General features: G+C 38.5%; 1 protein-coding gene across 3 annotated transcripts in view; it reads right to left on the bottom strand.

The window, feature by feature from the left end:
* Positions 1-22,367, bottom strand: part of SHROOM3 (shroom family member 3) — a 379,035-nt gene that overhangs the window by 329,818 nt on the left and 26,850 nt on the right. The window lies entirely within an intron of this gene.

Raw genomic sequence — 22,367 nt, forward strand, 5'->3', positions numbered from 1 at the left:
TTTTTTGTCTTTTTTTGTTTTCCTTTTTGTGGAGAGGGGGGTCTCGCTATATTGCCCAGGCAGGTCTCGAACTCCTGGACTCAAACTGTCCTCCCACCTCTGCCTCCCTAAGAGCTGGGATTACAGGCATGAGCCACAGTGCCTGGCTGGTCAGTGATTTTTAACACATTCAGTCCTACAACAATTACCACTAATTTCATACCATTTTCTCTTACACCAAAAATACGTCCTGTACCCTATAGTAGTCATTCTCCCATCCCTCCTCCTTCATAGTCCCTGACAACCACTAACACACTCTATTTATGGATTTGCCTATTCTGAACATTTCTTATAAATGGAATTATACAGTGTGTGACCTTTTATGGCTTCTTTCACATAGCATAATATTTCTAATGTTCATCTGTGCTATAGCATGAATCAATACATTCTTTTATATGACTGAATAATATTTCATTGTATGAGTACACCCTATTTTATTTTTCTATCATTTGTTGACAGTTTTTTTTCTACTTTTTTGCTATTGCTATAAAAATTAATCTACAAGTTTTTGTGTGAACTTATGTTTTTATTTTTCCTGGATAGAAATAGAATTACTAAGATATATGGTAATAGAAATGGAATTACTAGGACATATGGTAATTCTATGCTTAACTTTTTGAGGAAATATCCAATCCTTTTCCAAAGTGGCTATACCATTTTACTTTCACACCAGCAATGTATGAGAGTTCTAATTTCTTCACATCCTGGCCAACACTTTTTATTGTCTGTCTTTTTAAGTACAGCTATCCTAGATTCTATAAAGTGATACTTCATTATGTTTTTGATTTGCATTTCTCTGGTGATTAATGATATTGAGCATCTTTTCATGTTCGTATTGACCATTTGTATATCTTTTTTGGAAAAATGTCTATTCAAACCTCTTGCCCATTATAAAATAGGGTTGTCTTTTTTTTTTTTTTTTTCGTTTTTGGGGGCAGAGTCTTGCTATGTTGCCCAGGCTGGAGTGCAGTGACATAATCATAGCTTAACCTCAAACTGTTGGGCATAAGCAATCCTCTCACCTCAGCTTTCAGAGTAGCTAGGACTACAGGTGCCTGCCATCATGGCCAGCCAATTTTTAAATTTTTCATAGAGATGAGGTCTTACTATGTTGCTCAGGCTGGTCTCAAACTCCTGGCCTCAAGCAATCCTTCCACCTTGGCATCCTAAAGCACTGGGATTAAAGGCATGAGCCACTACATCCAGCCTTGTTGTCTAATTGTTGAGTCATAATAACTTTATATAATCTAGATACCAGACTCTTATCAGATAGATAATTTGAAAATCTTTTCTTCTATTCTGTGGGTTATATTTTTACTTTCTCAATGGTATTCTTTGAAGCATAAGTCTCTAATTTTAATAAAGTTCAATTTTTCTATGTTTTTCCTTTGGTTACTTGTACTTTTTTTACTGATAAATAAAAATTATATATATATTGTACAACTTGTTGCTTTCAATATGTATACATTGCAGAATCACTAAATCAAGCTAATTAACTTGTGCTGTTGTCTGTGCTTTTGGTGCATTGTCTAAGAAACATTCCTCAAGGTTTATTCATGAATATCCTATGTAATTTTTTTAAATTGATATACAAATCACATACTACAATTAAAGACTTTTTTTTTTATTGTGACTATAACACATACACCAAAAAGTACATAGAATGCAGATGCATAACTTAATTATTATAGAACTGCCACCCAGGTCAATAAATGGAATTCTGCCAGGTTTCCAGAAGACCCCTTCCACTGCTCCATCACTGCTTCCCAATCATAACATCCTCTGTTCTCCATGACAATACAGTAGTTCTTGAAGGCAAGTCACAAATCAGATTTATATTTGGGCTCAAACAGCATTTATTATAATATTTGATAATAAATATCATTGAATTAGTAAAGAATGAAAAGTGAGTATACTAATAGCAGCTTCTCTATTTTATTGAAGAGATTTAAATTATTGCACAAAGCTGTGTTTCTCAGTCTGTTTATGGTTTTTGTTTGTTTTGCTCCAATCCACATGAGATATATGACACTTTTTGATCAATTAATGTCTCATTCTAGGTAGGAAAATAAACATAATAATACTATTAATAATAAATGAGCTAATATTTATTTATTGCATGCTCACAATATGCCTGAAACTGCAAGCATTATATCTGTCTGTCTTTATAACACACTTAATAAGATAAGTCTATTTTTATCCATTCCCCTTCCATTTTTACAAACAGAAGCACTAGACTTACTGGGCTAAGTAACACCATTGGTCCTGCAACTAACAAACAGCAGAGACAGGATGCAAAACCAGGCAATCTCACTCCAGAGCCTGCAAGATACAACCCTCAACTCTTCCTAGGTAACTCTGATGCCCAAAAGAACTGAGAACTGCCCTTACATCTAATTAGAAAAAAAATTATTGCTGCATCCTTGGTGTCTCTCAGATGTTTCTTCAGCTGTTTAGAGCCTGGGAACAGTAAGTATTCAATAAATGGTGTTTATGGTAACACATTTTTCTTATTGTTAGGCATTGGGCCCATGCTTAATACATTCATATGTCACTTTCCAACTGGGATGTCAGGCTCCCTGGGTGGTAGGGCTAAATTCCCTTCCACTTTGAGTGACATTCCAAATGTCCCTGCTTGTAGATTTGCTACATTAGAGAAAGCATGTGGTATTAAAGAAGGAACAAACTAGTCCTTGTAAGCAATGGCTATCTTCAGAGCTATGCAATTCCATAAAAAGACATACATAGGAGGTTAAGGGTAACTCAGAGTTACTTTCTTTCATCAAGAAATTTACCTACTCTCTTTTGGTATGAAAATAAGTGAGGTTTTATAACCGAAGTGGAGTTGAGTATTATAAAGTAATCAGACAATTTTATGCATACCTCTTCTCACAAAATCTCTCTCTCACTCTCTCCTAATTTTTGGACCAGCTTTTAATGGGGGTATGATCAAGAGGAATTCACCACTAACATTAATACTATCTGTTTATGGCATTACTGACAGCTGTCGCCTGATCATAGGGTATTTGTCTCATTTATAGCACAGAGATGAATTCAATTCTGCTTGAAATGTGGCATGCTAAATTGCCCATGGTTGGGTTGGTGGCAATACTCTAACAAAATAATGAATTCAGCCTGAGCCTAGAGAACACATCCTTGGCAAAAACCTTCTTGGCATTTTCAGCCTCATTCGTTAAGTGGGGATACATTTTCCAAGAGCTTCATTAGCAGTTGAAGGTAGGGACAATCTATTAGGCCATGTAATTATCCTTTGATAGCCAGGTCAATCCTGTTCCAGAGACTGTTCTATGAAATGTGGCAATGCAATCACAGCTTTCAGCCCCATGAAAAACTCTCACCCCATCAAAAAAGACCATTTTAAAAATTACAATTAGTCTTGTATCTTGATTGTATGTCATTTTTTCTTTTTATTGTTGTATTTTCTTAGTACTTATTTGTTATCTAAAAGTGCCCCTCTAATTTGAGGTTAATTTTATTTTAGTTTTGACAATAGCTTGCTTTCCAAGTCCTGTTTTTAAAGGATTGTCCCACAGAGTACAGTGATTAACATTTTCTATCTCTTGAGAACTGGCTTTCAAGCATCAAATGCTTTGTGGTTTTTAAAGTACTTTCACACACAAAACTCACTTGATTCTCCCAGAAACCATATGAGGTAGACAGAGAGACACAGTATAGTGAGTAGCTGTGGGTCTGGGGTCAAATAATTCAGTATTTAGACCTCTTTCCTCAACTTTATGTTAAATGGGGATTATAATAGGACCTACTTGATAGAGGTGTAAGAAATAAGTGAGTTAATGCAAATAAAGCATTAAGCTTGGACACATATTAAGTACTTATTAAGAAAGAGTTAGCTAGAATTTTTGTTTAACATCTTTTTAAAACCATCTGTGTCGATGAAGAGTGAAGCTTTAAAGAAGTAGATCTGATCTACCAGGTAGAACTTAATTGACCCATTCATGACATATTTCATCTTAAATCTCAATGTTCATTTCCATAAAGCTCCATATCTTAAACTGTCCATTATCTTGTCTCTTCAAATCAAACCCAGCTCCATGCTTTGACTTACCAGATTTTTTCCTGATCCCAATCCTCTCATCCATCTAGAGTACTACATTAAGACATTGGGGTCTGGGCATGATGACTCATCCCTGTAATCCCAGCACTTTGGGAGGCTGAGGTGGGTGGATTGCCTGAGCTCAGGAGTTCATGACCAGCCTGGGTAACATGGTGAAACCCCACCTCTACTAAAATACAAAAAATTAGCTGGGCATGGTGACATGCACCTGTAGTCCCAACTACTTGGGAGGCTGAGGCAGGAGAATTGCTTGAACCTGGGAGGCAGAGAATTGCAGTGAGCTGTGATCATGTCACTCCACTCCAGCCGGGGCGACAGCGTGAGACATCATCTCAAAAAACAAAACAAAACAAAAAAACATTGGGGACAAAAACAAAAGGCATTGAAATGACTGGGAATTTAAATGGGGGGGGGTTAGGTGGTCTTGCTCCTAACAGCTTATTACACACCCTTTAACCAGCAGCCCCTCACTGGCTCCCCAATTTCTAACATCCACATTACTCAACAGAAGTGGGGCATGTCAGTTCTGCAAAGAGTTGACTAGGACCTATAGTCACAACCAAAATTTCCTTAATTTCAAAAATTGAAATGCTTATGAAATGCTTTTCTTTTTTCCCCAAGATGGAGTCTCCCTCTGTGGCCCAGGCTGGGGTGCAGTGGTGCCATCTTGGTTTACTGCAATTCCGCCTCCCAGGTTCAAGGAATTCTCCTGACTCAGCCTCCCGAGTAGCTGGGATTACAAGTGTGTGCCACCATGCCCAGCTAATTTTTATATTTTTAGCAGAGACAGGGTTTTGCCATGTTGGCCAGGCTGGTATTAAACTTATGACCTCAGGTGATCCACCTGCCTCAGCCTCCCAAAGTGCTGGGATTACAGGCGTGTGCTACTGTGCCCAGCCATCAAATGCATTTGATATGGTTATATGTCTTAATTGAATCACTACAACAAACAAAATACTGTACCATGTTAAATTGAAAATAGCTTTAACAACATAACCTTGCTTAAACTAATGTGCAAATATTTAGATATGTATATACATATATATAATACCATTTTTGGCTATAATTATAATAATTATGAATTAACCTAATAATTTTTAAATGAACTCATTTATTATAAAAATAATAGCTAAGTGGTAACTACTGAAAGCCCTAAGAGGGAATTATAAAACTTGTACAAAAATCCTAATCAAGAGACAAGAAACTCTATAATTTGTTTGCCCTTTTCAAGAATGCTACAGTAATGTCTTTGTATATACACGACTGTGTACATTGAGTGTTTCTACAAGTTCAAAACCTAAAAGTGGTCTTGTTGGGTTAAAGAAAATGTGAATTTGTAATTCTAACAGATGCTGCCAAAATCCTCCCTCTGTAGGTACTCTATCAATTTGCATTTCCACTAGCAATATGTAGGAATGTCCCGTATATGTAGAATGTTTCCCTCTCCCTCACTCTTGTCAAATCTTGGCCAAGAGGATAAGCAAAAATTAGTTCCAGCCCTTTTGAGGAAGTCCTATGACTCTACCTTGTAGTTGACAGCACACTTTCCCATTAGGCTGAATCTTATCTTTTAACTCTTAAATGGTCTGGCTCCCAACAGGCTGCTTGCCATTCTACGCCCCCTTATGTTGATTCAAATGCCATCTGCTGTCAATATTTCCTTATGTCCCACCTCCTAGAATAACGGAGCCAGCTTAAATCAAGACTGAACTCTTTGTTCCCATTTCCAGTAACAGATATTGGAAAGTTTTATGCACTCCTTGGAATCAGCCTTATAATCAAGTCCTTTCTCTAAGCTTTGTTACTAACTTCCTTGAAGCCCAGGCAACTGAGGGCTCAGCATGTCTCAAAGGCAACAGAAATTATTTAAGTTATATCCAGGTTTATGAAAGTTGGGACTACTGATCTTCATCTCGAATGTTTCCATGCTTCCTCCTTCTCCTCACTTAGTTCCTGAAAGACCACCAATTGCAGTCCCAGTGACTTCATTTGTAAGGGGCTCTCAGACTCTGGTTAGTACTGGCAAAGTACATAGGGAGAGATTACCACCAGCCTGGGTCTTTGCATGCTCTAGACTGTATGCACCTCATTATTTAGCTGTCTCATGTGTGAGTTAGTCCCTCTTACCAGTATTTACTTATCCTTCACAGTTCCAAAATCATTCTTTATCCACAAGTTGAAGTCAGACAGGCCTGGGTTTGAATTCCAGATGGACCACGAACATATCATGTGATTTCAGGCAGCTTATTTAACTTATCCAAGTCTCAGTTTCCTCACTGATAAAATGAGGACATGGGAGCTGGGTATGGTAGCTCATGCCTATAATCTTAACACTTTAGGAGGCAGAGTCAGGCAGATTGCTTGAGCCCAGGAGTTCAAGACTAGCCTGGGCAACATGGTAAAACCTTGTCTTTTCCAAAAATACAAAAAAAAAATGTATCTGGGTGTGATGGCATATACCTGAAGTCCCAGCTACTTAGCAGGCTGAAGTGGGAGGATCACTTAAGCCCAGAGGGTCGAGGCTGCAGTGAGCCATAACTGAGTCACTACACTCCAGCCTGGGTGACAGAGTGAGACTCTGTCTCAAAACAAAACAAAAAAAAAAAAAAAGGAAAAAAGAAAGGAAAGATGACCTACCTTTCTGGGTTCTGGGTTCTGGGTTCTGGGTTCTGGGAGGGCCAAGATAATATGTATAAAAAGCAACCAGCACAAGGGTTGGCACGTAGCATAAATGCAGGAAATACTAGTTTCCTTCACTTACTCCCCTGGCAGGGAAGCAAAATACTATTTTATCAGTATTTTACTTTCTCATAAGCCTATATTTTCATTGCGTCTTCAGCCCAAATCTAAACTTTTTCCTTCCTTGTTTATTTTTGCTAATGTGTAAAACTCAACATACACAAAAAAGGAATTTCTTTATAGCCCTTAGGATTTGGTTTCTGTAATTTTTCTTGGTATTTTTGTTTAGTCTGAGTATTTTTTTGCCAGGTTTCTACTGATTTGGGGCTTAGACTTATTGTTACTATTACAAGGTAAATGTTTTTAATTCTTCCATTATTAAATGCATTATTATTATTGAATGAAAGGCTAAAGAATCCAGAAAACAGCAGGGCCCCTACTTCTGCATTAATAAAAAGTATTGCAGAGTTGGCAGTGACTTGTTACCCAAGGTTCACAGACACTGCTCTCAGTTCCTGAGGAAGTCTATCTACAAGGCACAAGATGTTTGATTCATACAACAATTTCTGTAACCAACCTCTCTATCTCAGTAATAACAATACGATTGTATTATGTCTTGAAAATTCACAGGGCAAGTTAGAAAGAAATATAAAAGATAAAGAAAATGGATGAGCAGATTCTGTGGGAGAGAGAAAAACAATTTTGCTTTCAGTTTATCTGATTAGGCTGTGATAACGCCCTCTACAGAACTGTCCATCACGGCTTCACTTAGGTCAGACAAGAGTCTGACCCCAATGCCTAGGCAACAAAGGGCAAACAATGCAAATTCAATTTTAGCTGATTCTTGAAAGAAGAAAAAAATATTTTTCAAGAAGCCTATTGAGAACACCACACCAACCCCACATTTTTCACTTTTGACACATTAATACTTTATAACATAAAGCAAGAAGCAAAGAGGGCAAGATAAAGAAAGCAGAGACCAACAAACACGTAAACGCTGTTCAGGTTCTTAGTTATTGCCCTCAATCCCAGGAATTTACTGAAATAGAGAGGTTGGTTACAGGAACTGTTGCATGAATCAAATGTCTTGTGCCGTATAGACAGTCTGCCTCAGGAACTAAGAGCAGTGTCTGTAAGCCTTGGGTAACAAGTCACCGCCAACTCTGTAATATTTTTTACCTACTCCAGAAGCAAGGGCCCTGCTGTTTTCTAGATTCTTTAGCCTTTTATATCTTCCCTTGATTCAAAAAATTTCATATTTAAACGTGATACTTTCACACTTGGAGCACAGATCTTTTTCCTGGGGAAACCTCAATCTTAGGCCCTTTATGCATGGCATTTTTAATTTCTCAAAAAATCATTTTTAGTTATTAGGAAAAAGTGAAATTATGCTTTCCCAAGGCCCAGCAATATTATATTTGTCAACAATCTAATAGTCAGTGAGTTTCAGGCTTTCTTACATTACTACTTGATTTCTGTGTCTGTTCGGGTCCTCAAAGATACAGATGCCAAGGTGGAACCAGATATGCAAGAAATGTATTAGGAGAAACACCTATGGAGTATAAACAAGTGAGAGATCAGAAACAGGAGAGGAGAGCTCTCTGACCACAATGTAGATCTGACACCTGTAAAAGGGGAGAGTGAAAGACAGGAGAGAAGGCAGGAGGACTGAGGAAAAGGAGCCTGCAGTGTTGTTCTGAGACAGTCTTGGCCAGCCTGATGGGAAGTCCTGGAGCAAAGATTGTCTACTGTGGGAGGCATCAGGCAGGACGGCATGGCTTTCATACCCCAACATGTTCAGCTATGGGCCAGTAGCAGCCTGGGGTAAGCATGGCCTTGGTATAAACACTGCAGCAGATCCAAAGGTGTAACAGCAGGAAGCTGTCTGACAATTATGTTCCTTGAAGCAGTTTCTCCTGAAGTAAGATCTGAGCAGTGTACCACCATGGCTACTATAACTTCTTAGATAAGTATACACTTTAAATCAATTTTTGGAATAAAATAGGTATGCATACATACATAGGTACACATATACTAGCTCTCCAGATAAACAAATAATGTGGATTAAACTTGCTAATAAGACTCAAGTGAAGACTTGACCTTTTTATTGAGACATTAAAAATTATATAGATCCTCAAAGAATTCTAGATAATGGTACTGAATGAATGCTAGTTCAGGCACCCAAAACACCACTGGACATCAGTAGTCATAAAGAACATTTATGGTGCTCAGGTGGTGTATCAGTCCATTTTTCATACTGCTATAAAGAACTACCTGAGACTGGGTAATTTATGAAGAAAAGAGGTTTAATTGATTCACAGTCTTGTAGGCTGTACAGGAAGCACAGCTGGGAGGCCTCAGGAAGCTTACAATTATGGCAAAAGGTAAAGGGGAAGCAAGCACTTCTTACCATGGTGGAGCAGGGGAGAGAGAGAAAGTGAAGAGGGAAGAGCTACACATTTTCAAACAACCAGATCTCATGAGAATGAACTCACTGTCATGAGAATAACAAGGGGGAAATCCATCCCCATGATCCAATCACCTCCCATGCTGGGGGATTACAATAGGACAGGAGATTTGGGCGGGGATGCAAATACAAACAATATCATTGCACCCTGGTCCCTCCAAAATCTCATGTTCTTCTCATATTAAAACACAATCATGCCTTTCCAATAGTTCTCCAGAGTTTTAACTCATTCTAGCATTAACTCAAAAGTCCAAGTCCAAAGTTGCATCTGAGACTAGGCAAGTCCCTTCTGCCTATGAGCCTGTAAAATAAAAAACAAGTTAGTTGCTTCCAAGATACAATGGGGGTACAGGCATTGGGTAAATGCTCCCTTTCCAAATGGGAGAAATTGGCCAAAACAACGAAGCTGCAGGTCCCATGCAAGTCCAAAACCCAGCAGGGCAGTCATTAAATCTGAAAGCCCCCAAATAATCTCCTTTGACTCCATGTATCACATCCAAGCCATGCTGATGCAAGAGGTGAACTCTCAAGGCCTTGGGTGGCTCCACTCCTATGGCTCTGCAGGTTACAGGCCCCGCACCTGCTTCCACAGGCTGGTGTTGAGTGCCTGTGGCTTTTCCAGCTGCATGGCGCAGACTGTGGCTGGATCTACCATTCTGAGGTATGGAAAACAAGTGACCTTCTTCTCACAGATCCCCTGGGCAGTGTACCAGTGGGGACTTTGTGTGGGGACTCCAATGCCACATTTCCCTTCTACACTGCCCTAGTAGAGATTCTCCATGAGGGATCTGCTCCTGCAGCAGACTTCTACCTGGACATCCAGGCATTTCCATATATCATCTGAAATCTAGGTGGAAGCCTTTAAGCTTTAACTCTTGCTCTCTGCACATCCACAGGCCAAACACCATGTATAAGCTGCCAAGGCTTGGGTCTTGCACTTTCTGAAATAATGGCCTGAGAATTACCCTGGCCCCATTTAACCTTGGCTGGAGCTGGAGCAGCTGCAATGCAAAGTGCCAGTTCCCAAGACTTCACAGAGCAGCAAGGCTTTGGGCCTGGCCCATGAAACCATTTTCTCCTTGTAGGCCTCCAGGTCTGTGATAAGAGGGACTGATGCAAAGGTCTCTCAAATGTCTTGGAGACATTTTCCCCATTATCTTGGCTATTAACATTGGGCTCCTCCTTACTTATGTAAATTTCTGCAGCTGACTTGAATTTTTTCCTAGAAAATGGGTTTTTCTTTTCTACTACATGATCAGGCTGCAAATTTTCCAATCTTTTACTCTCTGCTCCCATTTTAAATATAAGTTCCAATTTCAGACCATCTCTTTTCTCTTTGTGAATGCATATGAGCCTAAGCTGTTAGAAGCAGCCAGGTCACATTTTGAATGCTTTGCTACTTAGAAATTTCTTCTGCCAGATAACCTAAATCATCTCTTTCAAGGTCAGAGTTCCTCAGATCTCTAGGGCAGGGGCACAATGCCACCAGCTTCTTTGCTAAAGCATAGCAAGAGTGACCTTTACTTCAGTTCCCAGTAAGTTTCTCATTTCCATCTGAGACCTCCTCAGCCTGGACTTCATTGTCCATATCACATACCACTATCAGCATTTTTGGTTAAAATTATTCACCAGGTCTCTAGGAAGTTCCAAACTTTCTCTCATCTTCCTGTCTTCTGAGCCCTACAAACTCACCATTACCCAGTGCCAAAGTTGATTCCACATTTTCAGGCATCTTTATAGCAATGCCCCCGTTCTCTACCAATTTTCCATATTAGTCCACTCTCACACTTATATTAAGAACTACCTGAGACTGGGTAATTTGTGAAGACAAGAAGTTTAATTGCTTCACAGCTCTGTAGGCTATATGTGAAGCATGCCTGGGAGGCCTCAGGAAACTTACAATCATGGTGGAAGGCAAAAGGGAAGCAAGCAGGATATCTTACCATGGCAGAGCAGGACAGGGAGAGGGAGAGAGAAAGGTGGGGGAAGAGAGACGGGGGGGGGAGAGAGAGAGAGAGAGAGAGAGAGAAAGAGAAAGAGAGAGAGAGAGCGCAAAGGGGGAAGTGCTATGCACTTTCAAACAGCCAGATCTCATGAGCACTTACTATCACGAGAACATCAAGAGGGAAATCCATCACCATAATCCAATGACCTCTTACCAGTCCCTCCCCCCAGTGTTGGGGATTACACTTCAACATGAGATTTGGTTGGGGACACAAACCCAAACCATATCAGGCAGTAAATGAAGTTTGGGCTCAAGTCTATCTTATGGATCTACCCTATAGTTATTTTGGTAGTTTTTTTTTTTTTTTTTTTGAGACAGAGTCTTGCTCTGTTGCCAGGCTGGAGTGCAATGTCTCAGTCTCGGCTCACTGCAACTTCCACCTCCCGGGTTCAAGCGATTCTTCTGCCTCAGTCTCCTGAGTAGCTGCGACTACAGGCGCATGCCACCATGCCTGGCTAATTTTTGTATGTTTAGTAGAGATGGGGTGTCACCATATTGGCCAGGCTGGTCTCGAACTCCTGAGCCCGTGATCCGCCCACCTCGGCCTCCCAAAGTACTGGGATTACAGATGTGAACCACTGCACTTGGCCTATTTCTGTAGTTCTAATGTATCCTATATGTAGACATGCTTTGCTTTTTTTTTTTTTTTTTTTTTTTTTTGAGACTGAGTCTCACTGTCACCCAGGCTGGAGTGCAGTGGCATGATCCCAACTCACTGCAACCTCCACCTTCCAAGTTCAAGCAATTCTCCTACCTCAGCCTCCCGAGTAGCTGGGACTACAGCTGGCACAGGTGCGTGCCACTATGCCTGGCTAATTTTTTGTATTTTTAGTAGAAACAGGTATCACCATGTTAGCCAGGCTGGTCTTGAACTCCTGACCTCAAGTGACCTACCAGCCTTGGCCACCCAAAGTGCTGAGATTACAGGTGTGAGCCACTGTGCCTGGCCAACATACTTTAAAAATGGTCTAATTCCTGCACTGGGATGTAGAGAAAGAGCTAATACTGTAGGAGGGCCAAATGGAAGCTCTTGGAACTCCTTTTGCCCTATCCTAATGGTAAACTAAAAGCAACATAACATCCTTGGAATAATTGTCAAGATTAATGCCATCACCAAAGACTTAAAAGATGCAGGTGTGATTCCTAACATTCCCATTTAATTTGGCCAGTGTGTATTTATTCATCTTGGATAATGAGTATGGATTTTTGTAAACGTAATCAGGCAATGCCAGTTGCAACTGTTGTTCCAGATGTGATAACTTGAGCAAATCAATACAAGTATCTGGCATGTACTACTTAGCTATTGATCTTAAAATTTTTTCCCCTTCAAAAAAGTCTCAAGAATTACCATGAGCCTTTTGCTTTCACCTATTAGAGACAAAAGCACACCTTCAAGCTTTTGTCTCAGAACAATGTCAATTCCTGCACTGTCATATTCTTGATTATCTTGACATGCCACAAACTATTATGTGTTTACTTCATTTAGAATATCATGAGAAATTGCACTTGGTAAGCAGATAGTAGTAAATATCTTTATACTTACTCTATGTATTAAATTTCCTCTGCTGAAATAACTAGTGTGAATTCTGTTTTCATATTCTAACACAACACCAAATCCTAATGTCCAAACTCTTTATGGACTAAGCCAAAAATTATTGCTGAATGTCTATGATTTTTCCATGAAAGTCTGAGTTTCTCCATAAGAATCAGAGGACTTTCATATAATTGATGTGAGTACCACACATGAGACATTCAAATAAATTTTACTACTAGACTCAAAATTGCCTTTAACTCTTTTGCATGATACTAGAGTCAATCCTGGTCCCTTGGCTAATTTTGCATTATCTGTGGAGTAGAGATAATTATTTTAGGGGTTGAATTGTGTTCTTCCAAAATTCATATGTTGAAGCCCTAAATCCCAGTCCCTCAAATGTGACTTTTTGGAGATAGGGGCTTTAAAGAGGTGATTATGTTAAAATGAAGCCATTATGATGTGCCCTAATGCAATCTAATTGCTTTTTCTTCTCCTCCTTTTTTTTCTTTTTGAAACAGGGTCTCACTCCAACACCCAGGCTGGAGTGCAGTGGTGGTGCAATCATGACTCACTGCTGCCTTGACTTCCCAGGGTCAGGTGACCTGCCTCAGTCTCCCAAGTAGCTGGGACCACAGGTACACACTACCATGACCAGCTAAGTTTTGTGTTTTTGTATTTTTTTTTTTTTTTTAGAGTTGGGTTTTCAGTATGTTACCCAGGCCAGTCTTGACTCCTGGGCTTAAATTATCCACCAGCCTCAGCCTCCCAAAGTGCTGGAATTACAGGTATGAGCTACCACTTCTGGCCTCTTCTCCTCTTATAAGAGGAAATTCGGATATACAGAGAGACACCAGAAATGAGTGAGCAAAGAGGAAAGAACTGCTAGGATACAGTGAGTAGGTAGCCATCTGCAAACTCAGGACAAAGTCCTCAGGAGAAAACAATCCTGCTTACACCTTACTTTGATCTTGGAATTCCAGCCTCCAGAACTGTGAAAAAAAATATTCTGTTGTTTAAGCTACCCAGTCTGTGACATTTTGTTATGCCAGCTCTAATAATAATAAATAACCTATGGTGTAAAGATGTAATATGGACTTAAAAACCTTAGGTAGTAAAATACATAAAGGTTGCAACAGTGGCAGTGACTTTGTCATCTATTTTGTTGTGTTTGTGCATCTGGCTCTACAGGTTGCGCTCTTAATCACTATGCTAAGCCAGATTATACATAAGAGGCAAGGATGCCTGTAGATGTAGCCAATCACAAATATGCTGTTTTTACTGAATTGAAGGCAAATGAGGAGAGCATTTTACATCTAATGCCTAAGTTAAAGTCACTTTTAAACTTATATAGCCCTCAATACTTTTCCTTGGGCAAACAATATTAAAAAGTAATTTCTTTTGGTAATGAAGTCCATACACTCATAATCCAAAAGCAATCACATACATACAATTTCCAAATTCAAATATAAAAATTCTGATGATAATGAATAAGAATCAGGTCTGGATAATGCAACAAACATTTTCATATGCATTAACCCTATTTGATCCTCACAAGAACCTTGTAAATAAGCAGCAGCAGCAGCACGTTACCCATACTTTGTAGACAAGGAAACTGAGGCTTGGAAAAACAGAAGTAGCAAGATCATAAGGCCATTGGGAGGTATTTTAATGTCAACTTCAGGGCTCCAGCTCTTTTGCACCACTCTTGCCACTTCTCAGAGAAGTCAAGTAGGCTGCAATACTAATGCTAGCATTTTCTTGACTGTTGTAACATCACTTTTAGCAAAGGCACTGAGGATCCTGAGGGACAACAATGCAGTTAGGACCAGAAATTTACAGTTTTCTGTGCTTTAGCCTAGATTGCATCATGACTCAGCATCAGTGAAAGGAAAAAGTGACCCATGGCGCCATATCTGGCTGTGTGAGATTTTCTTCTGTTGATTTTTTTTTTTCCTCCACGTACTTCTCCAACTTGATCCTGTTTAGTGAATGAGGCCTGACGGCAAATCGAAGACTAAATAAAAAGCTCCCTGCCGAAGTGCTGTCACAGCGGCTCAACCTAGGCTCCCTGGAACTTTGGCAAGCGGAAGAATCCTTTGTCTTCAGACTATGACAAGAGGGGGAAAAAATCCCAACTATTCGGCTGTGTAGCATCATTCAAGCATGCCTTAATGGGGAAGGTCTAATGAGGAATGTAGTCTTTGAAAAACCTAGCATTAAAAACTTCCAAAGCATTCTCACTGTACAGTTCTACACAATTATAATTTATAGGATTCAAACTACAAATCAGAGATTATGTTACCGTTTTACCCAGTTTGATGGCCATGGATGCTTCTTTCCTTTACTGGTTATGTTCAAAGAGATTTTGGCCTGTTATAACCAAATGTGTAGGGGAAAACATCCCCATTCTTCCTGGATTCTATGGAGGTAGCAGGAATAAGAGAATAAAAGAAAAGCCAATTTTAAACTCCCAAATGAACTGCAGCTGCTCCTGGCCCTTTCCAATCCCCGCCCCCTGCTGCTGTTGACCTATTAGTAGATTCCTGCTCTTTAGCTTAACTCAGCTTTCACAGGGAGCTGGACCTAAAACCAGTTTTGAACAGTTTTTGAAGGTACACAGAGTTCCAGTCCAAATACAGGATATAGGCTTATGGTAGGTAAAATTCATGTATCATTATTCCTCTATAATTTGTCTCCAATAAATTCAATAACATTCACTTCCAACGTTGTACTTTCTGCCTGGCAAAAATGCTTCCATCAAACAAACTACAAAGAGGGTCACAGAACTTTCAAACTGCACGTGTGATAGCATAATTGTATGGCATTTGATTTATGTATCAATAAAACTGTTCTTTTCTTAAAAGTATATGTATAGTTGGAAAGAGGGAAAAGGATAAAGTTACTAAATGTAGAATTTTCTTGTTTAAAACAATTATCACTAGAAGAGGGAGCAAAGGAGAATTACTGTTTAATGAGCACAGAGTTTCAGTATGGGAAGATGAAAAAGTTCTAGAAATGGATAGTGGTGATGGTTGCACAACAATGTACTTAACGCTGCTGACAATGTAATATTATTGTTTAATTAACAATAATATTGTTTAATTAACAATGATATTATTGTTTAATAATATTATTGTTAGGTAAACAATAATATTACTCTAACAAGATTACATGTTCATTGTAGAGACTCCAGAAAAAGATACAAAAGAGGAAAATATAAATCACTTAAAATTCCACTACTAGGACACAATCAGTTTTAATACTTTCATATACATATTCTCCCAAATTTTGTCAAAAATAAATATTTAAACATGTAAGTAAATAAAACTGGGATTGTATAGTCATGTTACTTGACAACCTACTTCTCTTACTCAAAATATATGAATAGGAATATATAATATATTTTCATGTTCTAGTAATCCGTTCTTGCACTGCTATAAAGAAATGCCAGAGACTGAGTAGCTAATAAAGAAAAGCTAGGCGCTGGGGCTAAGGCCTGTAATCCCAGCACTTTGGGAGGCTGAGGCAGGCAGATCATGAGGTCAGGAGATGGAGACTATCCTGGCCAACATGGTGAAACTCCGGCTCTACTAACAATACAAAAATTAGCTAGGTGTGGTGGCACATGCCTGTAAACCCAGCTGCTCAGGAGGCTGAGGCGTGAGAATTGCTTTAAACCAAGAGGCAGAGGTTACAGTGAGTCAAGATCTCACCACTGCACTCCAGCCTGGTGACAGAGCAAGACTCCATCTCAAAAAAAAGAAAAAAGAACTTATAAAGAAAAGGGGTTTAATTCACTCTAGATTCTGTTGCAGGGTATACAGGAAACATAGCAGCTTCTGCTTCTGCGGAGGCCTCAGGAAGCTTTCAATCATGGTGGAAGGCAAAGGGGGAAAGAGGCATCTCAGATGGAAGGAGCATGAGAAGGAGAGAGTGAGGGAGGAGGTGCTGCACACTTTTAAACACCCAGATCTCACGAGAGCTCACTCACTATCATGAGAACAGCAGTAAGGGGATGGTGCTAAACCATTTATGAGAAATCCATTCCTGTGATCCAACCACCTCCCTCCACCTCCAACAGTGGAGAATACAATTTGCATGAAATTTGATGGGGACACGGATCCAAACCACATCACATGTATATATAAATTGATATAAATCAATCATCTGCATCATCATTTTCAGTGGCCCCATAGTTGATAGATTTTTCAAAGTTTTTGCCCTTTTAAATGTATCCTAAACATCCTTGTACATATCTCTTGCACAATTATTTCCTTAGGATAAACCCAGAGGTATACACAGTATGTTCTTTATATCCATCAGTTCTGCATCCATGGATACAACAAACCTCAAATCAAAAATATTCAGAAAAAAAATTCCACAAATCTCCAAAAAGCAAAACTTGAATTTGCTGTGTGTACTATGTGTGCAAGTACTATGTTGAATCCATGCAAATGAAGTGATGTGTGTGCATTGTATAAGTATCATGAGTAATCTAGAGATGATTTAAAATATACAGAAGGATATGTGTAGGTTACATGCAAATACTATATTATTTTATAAAAGAGACTTAAGCATCCATGAGTTTTGGTACCTGTGGGGTACCAGATTCCTCACTGATACTGAGGGGCAACTGTAATTGCTGGGTATGCACATTTTCAAGAGTTAATACTTGGTACCCTCCAAAAAAGACTGAACCAATTTTTATTCCTACCGAAAATATGTGAAATTACTACATTGAGTGCATATTATCACTCTTCCTCATCTTTGTCAGTCTTATAGGTTAAAAAAATTCTAATTTCAATTTTTATTTTTTTAATTACTAGGGAAGATAAGCTATTTTCCTAGATATTCCTTGACTCTTTGTTATTTTTTGTGAATTTCATGTTCATGTCCTTTGCCAATGTAGCTTTTGTGTGTGGATTTTCATTTATGTATATGTAAGAGTTCTTTTATACAGTATTAAGGATCTTATACTTATTTATTATATCATTTTAGTTAATGGAGCTTTTGCTCTATAGATATTTTTAGTTTTGTACAGAGTCAAATCTATCATCCTTTTCTTTTCCTTATAATTTTTGATTCCCAAATGAGACAAATGTTTACTTATATTTATCAATAAATATATAAATATGTATCTATCTTTTGATACTTTATATCTTTTTTTAAAAGTGTGACATAATAAAGATCATATATAAGAAATTCAGACCTTTTATCAGGCTCAGTGGCTAAAGACTAAAAGCTTTTCCTCCGAAATGAGAAATAAGAAAAAGATATCCACTTTTACCGCTTGTACTCAACATAGAATTGAAAGTTCTAGTCAGAGCAATTGACAAGAAAAAGAAACAAAAATCATCCAAACTGGAAAGGAAGAAGTAAAATTGCCTCTGTTCACAGATGATGTTATTTTATATGTAGAAACCTCCAAAGATTCCACCCAAAAAAAGCTGTTAGAATTAATAAACAAATTCAGCAACAGTGCAAGATGCAAAATCAACACACAAAAATTAGCATTTCTATACACTAACAATGAACAATCCAAAAAAGAAATTAAAAAAAAAAACAATTCCATGTACAATAACATCAAAAAGAATAAAATGCTTAGAAATAAACTTAACCAAGGAGATAAAAGGCATGAATGAAAGCTGTAAAACATTGCTGAAAGAAAGTAGACACAAATTGAAAGACACCCTGCATTCATGGATTAGAAGGCAATGTTGGTAAGATGCCAATAGTAGCCAAAACAATCTACAGATTCAATGTAATCTCCATCAAAATCTCAATGACATTTTTAGCAGAAATTAAAAATCTATCCTAAAATTCATGTGGAATCTCAAAGGACCCAAAATAGTAAGAAAAAAAAACTTTAAAAAGACAAATGTGTAGATTTCACACTTTCTTGTTTCAAAATTTACTTAGTACAAAGCTACAGTAATCAAAATAGTATTATAATGGCATACAGACAGACATTTAGACCAGTACAACAGAATAGAGTCCAGAAATCAACTCTGTCTATAAACGGCCAAATAATGTTCTACAAGAGATCATTCAGTAGGAAACATGTGTTGAAAAAACTGGATATCCATATACCAAATAATAAAGTTGGACCCTTACCTTACACCATATACAAAAATTAGGCTGGATGCGGTGGCTCACACCTATAATCCCAGAACTTTGGGAGGCTGAGGTGGGTGGATCATCTGAGGTCAGGAGTTTGAGACCAGCCTGGCCAATATAGTGAAACCCTGTCTCTACTAAAAATACAAAAGTTAGCCAGGTGTGGTGGTGACGCCTATAATCCCAGCTACTTGGGAGGCTGAGGCAGGAGAAACACTTGAACCCAGGAGGCGGAGGTTGCAGTGAGTAGGGGTGGCACCAGTGCACTCCAGCCTGAGAACAAGAGCAAAACTCCATCTCAAAACACACACACACATATACACAAACACAAAAATTAAGACTAGACCAAAGTCCTAAATGTAAAAGCTAAAACTAGAAAACTCTTAGAAAAAAATAGGGGCAAGTTTCATGACACTGGACTTGGTAATGATTGCTTGAATCTAACATGAAAAGCACAGACAACAAAAGAAAAAATAGTGTGCCTTATCAAAATTTAAAACTTTCATGCATCAAAAGACACTATCAACAGAGTAAAAAGGCAACCTATAGAATGGGAGAAAATATTTGCAAATCATACATCTGATGGGGGTTAATATCAAGGATACATAAAAACTTACAACTCAACATCAAAAAACAAATATTCCAAATTTAAAAATGAACAAAGGGCCAGACAGACATTTCACCAAAGAAGACACATAGGTGGCCAATAAGCACAAGAAAAGATACTCAGCACCACTAATTATTAGAGAAATGCAAATCAAAAATCACAAAATGAGATACCAGGTTATACCTATTAAGAATGCTATTATTGGCTGGGCACAGTGACTCATGCCTCTCATCGCAGCACTTTGGGAGAATTGCTTAAGGCCAGGAGTTTGAAGCCAGCCTAGGCAACATAGTGAGACCCTGTCTCTATAAAAAATGAAAAAAAAAAAAAAAAAAAGTCAAGCATTGTAGCATGCATCTGTAGTCCTAGCTACTCTAGAGGCTGAGGCAGGAGGATCACTTGAGCCCAGGAGGTCAAGACTACAGTGAGCCATGATCATATGACACCACTTCAGCCTGGGCAACAGAGCAAGACCCTGTTCTTCACATGTACCCCAAAACCTAAAATGCAATAAAAATAAAATAAAAATAATTAGAGAAAAATTAAGATAGAAAATATCAAGCTTTTGCAAGGATGTGTATAAATTAGAACCCTTGTGCATTGCTGGTAGGAGTGTAAAATGGTGCAGCCACCATGGAAAACAGTATGGAAGGTCTTCATAAAATTAAACTTAGAATTACCATGTGATTCAACAATATCACTTCTAGGTATAGACCCCATAGAATTGAAAGAAGGGGGCCAGGTGTGGTGGCTCACACCTGTAATCCCAGCACTTTGGGAGGACAAGCCAGGTGGATTACCTGAGGTTAGGAGCTCAAGACCAGCCCGGCCAACATGGTGAAACCCTGTCTCTACTAAAAGTACAAAAATCAGCTGGGCATGGTGGTGGGCGCCTGTAATCTCAGCTACTTGGGAGGGTGAGGCAGGAGAATTGCTTGAACCTGGGAGCCAAGGTTGCAGTGAGCCAAGATTGCTCTATTGTACTCCAGCCTGGATGACAAGAGTAAAACTCAAAAACATATATCTCTTCAAAGACTTAAACTCAAATGTACATAGCCTCACTATTCACAATAGCTAAAAGGCAGAAATAACCTACATATCCATCAATGGATAAGTGAATAAACAACATCTAGTATATACATACAATGGAATATTACTGACCCTTTAAAAAATGAAATTCAGACACATGCTACAATATGAATGAATCTTGAAAACACTATGCTAAGTAAAACAGGCCAGTCTCAAAATGCCAAATGTTGTATGATTCTACTTATATGAAGTACCTTGAGTAATCAAGTTTATGAAGACAGAAAGTAGCATGGCAGTTGCCAGGGGCTAAGGGCTAGGGGTTTGAAGGAATGGAGAATTGGTTTTTAATGGGTACAGGTTTCAATTTGGGAAGATGAAAAAGTCCTGGAGGTGGATGGTGGTGATAAGTGCACACAATGTGAATGTACTTGATGCCACTGAATTGTATACTTAAAAGTGGCTAAAATGGCCAATTTTATGTTAAATATATTTTACCACAAAAAATTTAAAGTGTATTTGCTATAAAAGTATCCAAACAATACAAAAATATATTAAGTAAACTTCTTTCACTTTTTCTATCTAAATCTTTTATTCATCAGGTCTAATTTTGGTGTTAGGAATTAAATGGCTCCAGCTTTAATCTTTCCTGGTCCCAGGATTATTATTTAAAAATCCCTTTTTGCCCCTACTAATTTAAAATTTCTGCTAGGTGTGGTAGCACATGCCTGGTGGCTCAGCTTCTTGGAGACTGAGGCAGGAGGATGGCTTGAGCCCAAGAGTTCAAGGCTGCAGTGCACTGTGATTGTGTCAGGGAATAACCATTGCACTCCAGCCTGGGCAACAAAGGGAGATACTGTTTCTAAAAAAAACCTTAAAAAACTCTTCTTTTATCCTATACTAAATTATATATCTAATAGGTCCATTTCTAAACTTTCAATTTTGTTTTGTGCTTCCAATGGCCAATTTCTTCCTGCCTCTCACTTTATTTAAGGTATCAGATTTTACTTAAGGTATAACTTATATGCAGTAAAATGTGCAGATCTTAAACAGTTCAATGAGTTGTTGACAAATGCATATATCCACTAGCACATATCACCATTAAGATATAGAACATTTCTATCATCCCAGAAAGATGCCCTGTGCCTTAGTCAGTCTCCAACCACAAAAGCAAGGATTTTTCCGATTTCTTTCACCAATGACTAGTTTTAAAATTTCATATAAATGAAAAAAATAAGAATATACTCTGTTTTGCCTGCTTTCTTTGATTCTGCACAAGTTTTTTTGCAGTTTATCTACTGAATGTTATAAATCACATCTTTATAATTCTTTGAATAATTAAGACTTTGACATTTTTTGGAGCTTCATTTTGGTCAGCTTCCTCTACTACATTAAATTTCAATTCATTAAATAAATACTGGCTGGGTGCAGTGGCTCCTGTCTGTAATTGTAGCACTTTCAGAAGCTGAGGCAGGTGGATCACCTGAGGTCAGGAGTTCTAGACCAGTCTGGCCAACGTGGTGAAGCCCTGTCTTTACTGAAAATACAAAAATCCAGCTAGGTGTGGTGACAGGTGCCTGTAATCCCAGCTACTCAGGAGGCTGAGGCAGGAGAATCCCTTGAATCCCAGGGGTGGAGGTTGCAATAAGCCAAGATCATGCCACTTCACTCCAGCCTGGGTGAAAGAGTGAAACTCTGTCTCAAAAAAAAAAAAAAAAAAAAACAATACTGAATGGTTAATATGGTGAGTAATAATTACTTTGTGGTTTACTATAATTACTGTCTTTTTTTTCTTTC

Source organism: Cebus imitator, unplaced genomic scaffold (genome assembly GCF_001604975.1).
Source record: "Cebus imitator isolate Cc_AM_T3 unplaced genomic scaffold, Cebus_imitator-1.0 Scaffold537, whole genome shotgun sequence".
Classification (NCBI taxonomy): domain Eukaryota; kingdom Metazoa; phylum Chordata; class Mammalia; order Primates; family Cebidae; genus Cebus; species Cebus imitator.